We start from the raw sequence: 6,000 nt of genomic DNA, 5'->3' as shown, positions 1-6,000 counted from the left end.
CCTTGCGATGAGAACCTTCTACATTTAAACTTCAGAAGCTCTTATTTTATCATGGCTTTGATCATCTTCTTCATTTGTAGGATTCGACAATATGATGAGCTTTGGTTTCTCCACTAATGAACCTTTTGTATTTATATCAATAGACAACTTCCTCTTCATGTGTGAAATGACACGACTGTGAATTTTCTCTTCGTTGTTTTTTTTTCATGAAATGATCTTACCTTCAAGGTTTCATCTTTCTTTTATGTTGATCGCTTGTCATCTTAAGACGATCAAATGCAGATGTTGAAGGTTGATCTTTATTTGATGTGAAGATACTTAGCCTCTTGAAAGCTAAAGTTCGAGTTGCAATAGACATTGCGCATTGACTTTCTTCTTCTATCGTGGCCATACTCAATCTTTGGAAGACTGAAGATCGAGTAGTTGAAGGCTTGATATGATTAAAGACAGAAATTCTTTGCTCAATTTCTTTTGAATCATCGACTTCTTTTGTAGTTATACGATTGTTGTCAACTTCCACTATACTGATAGCATGACATGCAATAACTTCTGATACTTCATCTGGATGATTATCGAGGAAGTTTCTTTTGAGAAATTCTGTCAAAGTTACTGGCCATTGAAGTTTAGAGAAGCCATTGTCTTCTTCTTTAGTAGGCTTAGGCTTCCATGAGATTTTTTTGCCTTTCTTTTGATGAGTCTTGTTCCTCCTTCTATAGCTTGAATAGAAGCACAAATATTTTTTAGTGGAATTTGGCTGTCTTCTCTTTCGATGAGTCATGAGAATCCATTTTTTGTCGTTATATTCAACAGGCTCATCTTTCTTTTAAGAGCCCGTCGTTTCAATCTCTTGCTAGAATGAAAAAACTATAGGCTCGAAGGTTCCAAACTGGCATGATTTGTTTGAGCTACTTCATCCATATCTAGCTCAATATTCTTTTCACGAGCCAATGAGCCAACACGAAGTACAATTCCACTAGGTGGTTAATGACCCGATGATACTTGTAGTAGTTAGGATCATCTACTTTTTCTATCTGTTTCGATCGCTTGCATTTCGATAGCCGAATAAGTTTATTCTCTAGCCGTTGCTCTAGCATGTCCGCAATATCAAAATCAGAGAATGGATAAACCTTCTTCTATCTTTCTTTAAGAGTTGGGTGACGCTTCTTGCCCTAATTGTGTTTTCTTTCAAATTTTGTTTGTTTTCCTTTAGAGGAAAATTTCATTGGGGTTTCATGAATAACCATATATTCTTTAGTGGCATTATCCACGATCTTTTCAGTGCCTTTGGTTTCATTTTTGTGCTTTCACCCATCACATACTAGAAAATCTTTAGCTCCCCTATTGGCGATGCTCAGCTCTATGTCACGAGTACATGTTGCCAACTTCTCAAACGTATGAAGTTTTATCTTTATAGGATGTAGAGAAGCTCCCTGTGCATGCCTTGGGTGCACATCTCCACTACGAATAACTCTGTAAGCCTATCTTTGCAAACCAGACTTAGAGCTCTCCATCGGTTGATGTAGTCGATGATTGAATCTTCCTTTCATTGTTTGTTGCTTGTCAGCTTCATCATGCTGACGATACGCCTAGTGCTATAAAAGCAGTTGAGGAAGTCTCTTTCCAATTGTTCCCAACTGTCAATCGCTTCCGGCTTTAGATAAGTTTACTAATCGAAAGCATTTCCTTTCAAGGTACGAATGAACTGCATGACTAGCAGATCTCCTCTGGTTCCTCCATTTGTACAGGTTTCGATGAAGTGAGCAATATTTTGTTTTGGATTACCTTTTCCATTAAACTGTTGGAACTTTGGAGGTTGGTACCTAACAGGCATTCTCAGGTTATCGATTCTCTTAGTGTACGACTTAGTACATAGAAGAAGTCTGAGACAGGCCTCTATACTGAGCTCTGATGGAGTTGGTGATTGATAACTGGCAGAAATGCCATTATTATAAGCCTTTTATTTAGAATTATGAGGGCTAATAAGTAGAAAATGCAGTGATAATACTTAGAATTTGCGAAAAATTGAGCCTTGCATCGATCAGCACCTAAATCCTCACTGACCCCAATATTATGCATTACTCCATGCCAAAGTGTCTATTTTTGTAGCTATCGCAAGAATTAAACGCATGCGTTGGAAATAAGCAATCGCAGACAAACGCATACGCTGAAGCTAGGCGACCGCAAAGACAAACGCATGGCTAAAAACCGAGCTATCGTATGTGCCCATCGCATGGAAGTTACGGTGATCGCGTGTGCCCATCGCATGGAAGTTGCGGTGGTCGCATGTGCCCATCGCATGGAAGTTACGGTAATTGAATACGTCCATCGCATGGAAGTTGCAGTGATCAAGTGAATGCGATCATCAATTAGAGATTGCGGCCACGGAATGACAACCATAATAGAAGGACGATCGCAAGATGGGTAGAACACATTGATACTTCAGCTGAATCAAGCTCGGACCCATACCTTAGGAGTATCAACAAGATAAGACGATGTGACATTGCCCATACCGAGACAAAGCCAGCAATGAAACATAACGCAATCATGATAGTTGTCGGCGTTTAAACCCTATAAATAGCAGCTTGGACCTTCATTTCAAAGCATCTGAACATCTGCCTCAAGGCAGAGGTTTGCGATCACAGGAGAGCTTGAGCAAGATTTTCAGTGAGAATTCTTCACCTCCACAAACCAGACGGAGCGACGACCGGAGCTTTCGCTGACAATAAAGCTTGAGAGAGACATCTCCACAATTCATCCATGGCAACACTGGCAGCCTTGACGCAGAGTCCTTCATTTCTCTTCTAACCTCTATATTGTAATACATTTTAGCTTAAGATATTAAGACATTTTGTAATCAATGTATCTCTTGATTCCTTCAATGCCATATTCTTCATCATCTATATCTTTATCATCATTTACCTTCATCGTTTATTTATCAAAGACGATCGCATAATTAATCGTGTAGCCTAGAGAAAGGACGCATGTAGCAATCCACCGAGAGGTGTCTGTTGTGCGAGTATAGTGAGCTAATCCTCTTTGCTTGGTGAAAGGCTATAGCAATGCTTGTCTATGGGTTGTTGCATTGCTTGTCTATAAGTTAAAAAGTCACGTCTAACTGCCTGAGAAGGTAAGAGATGGAACGCACTAAAGCAAAGTATGCATTGTTCTTAGAGATAAGCACAATCTTATGCTCGACGCAACTATGCACTATAGAGATATAGTCATGCGGCTGACCACCGAGAGGTGTGTGATGCATTAGTATGACGAGCTGGGATTACTCAAGCGATTTAAGATAATAAACATTACTATGCGTTAATGGTTGTTGTGTATCTATCTATTCTCATCGTAAGTCTTCTATTGCTCAATTTGAGTTAGGAGGAGGAGTAGTGTGTAAATCCATTAGATTTTTTTTTTAATTTTTTTTTTCATCGCCTCAAACGCATTGCTTCACAAGCATTATTGAGTGACAAGTCTCTGTGTTCGACCTTGGATTACTTGAGAAACTTTCGTTTGCGTTATACTTGGCGCGAGCGTAAGGAAACTTGTGATAGGAACGCGTGGTCATTGCATACTAGATTAAAGCATTTTCATTCCAACATATGACCTTAGACGCATGGGCATAAACGCATAGCTTAAGCCATGTCTAATGCATAATTTCGTGCACAACCCCATCCCTAATTTCCTTCCAACGGTGATCATATCCTACAGTTGCTGGACCGAAAAGGAGGTAACAAAAGTTGATTGTTGCTATTTGTTTTCTTGCAACCCATTTTCCCTTTGTTATTGGCTTTATAGTAGTAGTTTGACTGGACTAAGCAGCTTCATGATCCTGCATCTATTCTTTTAAGGCAGTGATTTCACGATATCGTTTTTCTATAGCTTTCATAGGAATTTTATCTACCTCTTCATCTCTGTCATGACCGACTCAGTCGTTACATCAGTCATCATGATAGACACTATATGAAAGTGTGATTCTTTCTCTGATCAATTAGAAACAGGAGTAGAGTTGTCAAACAAGGGATTTTCTCTAATGGCAATCCCACCTTTAGGAAATTCCATCAACTGTTCCCAAATTTTCTCTGTGGTGACAAAGCGTTATTCTTGCTCATGTAGAATCTTCTTTAAGTGACTGTGGGTGATAGGCCCTCATGTAAGAGTCACTTGTATCAGTAGCTTTGGATTGTGCCTTTGTTGATTTGTTGACTTGGATGATGAGAGAGAGATTATAGGTAGAGATACCCCACTGGACGTGCCAATTTGTTCACACTAGGTTTTCAGAGAAACTTATCTTGTGGCATGTGAACTTTGTATTTGTATTAATTTTAGTATAGCAAGTACAATATCTAAAACAATAATTCTATGATGCGTTGAAAATAAACTTTAATATTTAAACTAGCTGATTTTCTTACATGATTGACTTTTGGGCTTGTTGACCTTCTTAGATGATCGACTTTTGAGCTTGTTGATCTTCTTGGATGATTGACTTGAGCTTATTGATCTTCTTGGATGATCTACCTTTGGGCTTGTTGATCTTTTTGGATGATCAACCTTTGAATTATTGATCTTCTTAGATGATTGGCCTTGAAGTTGATGATCTTCTTGGAGGATTAGTGTTCAAACGAGTCTTCTGGAGAAACTTGTTTTGTGGAGTTGAACTTGAGTTGGTGTTGATGTTTATGTTGATGCTATGTTGTTCGATCTCTAGTACTTGATCCTCTTATTCTCTCTCGGTTGAATTTGTACGCTGGACGTACAAAAGTGGAGTGTGTGGAGGTTATTGAACTTGGAGTCTTGGAAGAATGCTTGTATCTTTAAAGGACTTTAGTTTTCAAGTGCGATCAGCTTTAGGACTTGGGGCGTCTTTTGATTGTTAGGAGAATTCTCTCTAGGTCCTCTATAATGTAGAGTTGCTAACCTAACAAATGAGGAGAGCTCCTCTATTTATAGAGTTGTCTGGTGAACCTCAAGGGCCTTGGCTTGGTTGGTCCATGGCCCGACCCTTGGGGCTGATTAGTTGGACTTGGGTTTTGTTGGTCCATGGGTCTGGCCTTTAGAACCAATTAGTTTAATTTGGGCTTGATTTGACATCTGGGTCAAATTCAACCCATTTTTGGGCTTTGTTACCCAAATAATAATATCAAATTGGGTCAAATTAATCTTATCTAATTCAATAGTCATGATGAAACCATGTGGTGTCATCGAAAATTGTCTATAATTTCAATTTCGGACACATGTCAACTTCTAATTGGTCCCAAATTTGATGATTTGGAATTTTGTCATTAATTTAGTAAATGACGAGACAATTTGTGATTGTTCAAAAAATTTCTCATTCAACAACTACCATTTATGAAAAATTTAAAACAAAACTTTGAACAAATCTAAAGTAAACAAATTGACTAAACTAAATAATCACCAATAAAATAAATATCCAAAATAAGATAAAACCTACTAAAAATATACTAAAATAAATAATCACCAACAAATTTTCATATTGAAATCTACTTAAAATTCTTATGTTTAACATATTAAATGACTAGCACAATTCATGAAACTTAGTTGAAGCTTTCAATCTGGTCTCATGACACTATCATAGATCCCCTTGTCACGCGCCAATGCATTACTAACTTTGTCTAAAAACGAATTAAGAAAAGGGTGAGTAGTTAAAAAAAAAACTTAGTAACTAACCCTACTATGGAGCAGGCCACACACATGAAAATATGAACTGAAAACTCGATGCTAGTTGGACCTTGAATTTCTCATTCCAAACTCATTTTTTTTTCCTTTCCTTTAACGTGCATCAATGTCATACATATCATTTCCAATGTATATCACTTTCATATATATAGGACCCTTTGGGCATGCATATAGTCTATTAGTGATACCCCATATCACAGATAGAGTCTATTAGTGATGCCTCATATCACTGATAGAGTATATCATTTTGAAACCTCCTACCACTCGTAGAGTCTAGGCATAATAGAGTGCCAATAATACACGCTA

Source organism: Benincasa hispida, chromosome 7 (genome assembly GCF_027475165.1).
Source record: "Benincasa hispida cultivar pf3 chromosome 7, pf3_genome.v1.1, whole genome shotgun sequence".
Taxonomy (NCBI): domain Eukaryota; kingdom Viridiplantae; phylum Streptophyta; class Magnoliopsida; order Cucurbitales; family Cucurbitaceae; genus Benincasa; species Benincasa hispida.
Note: the sequence above shows the minus strand (reverse complement) of the source record.